The sequence below is a fragment of the Eimeria mitis genome, genomic scaffold, assembly GCF_000499745.2.
Source record: "Eimeria mitis Houghton genomic scaffold, Emh_scaff3555, whole genome shotgun sequence".
In the NCBI taxonomy this organism is placed as follows: Eukaryota; Apicomplexa; class Conoidasida; order Eucoccidiorida; family Eimeriidae; genus Eimeria; species Eimeria mitis.
In genome coordinates this window covers 3,973-4,236 of record NW_013571899.1, presented here as the reverse complement: position 1 = coordinate 4,236, position 264 = coordinate 3,973, and positions in this window count along the sequence as shown.

Here is a 264-nt window from a genome sequence, read left to right as displayed (position 1 = left end):
TTTTTTTTTTTTTTTGTTGCAGGCGGAGAAGAGATATCTTGTTTTGTGGCTTTGGCTCGTATTTTTGTCGGCAGTGTACATACAGGTATGTGTTTATTTGTTTGTTTTTCTTTTTCTTCATGTATTGAAATAAAAAAAATAAAACAAATAAAACAAATAAAATATAAAATAAAAAATATATTCATTTGTATAGGGCAGCAGCTGCAGCAGGTTGACCAAGCAGCAGCAGGAGCCGTCGTCGCGCTGCAGCTGCAGCAGGAAAAC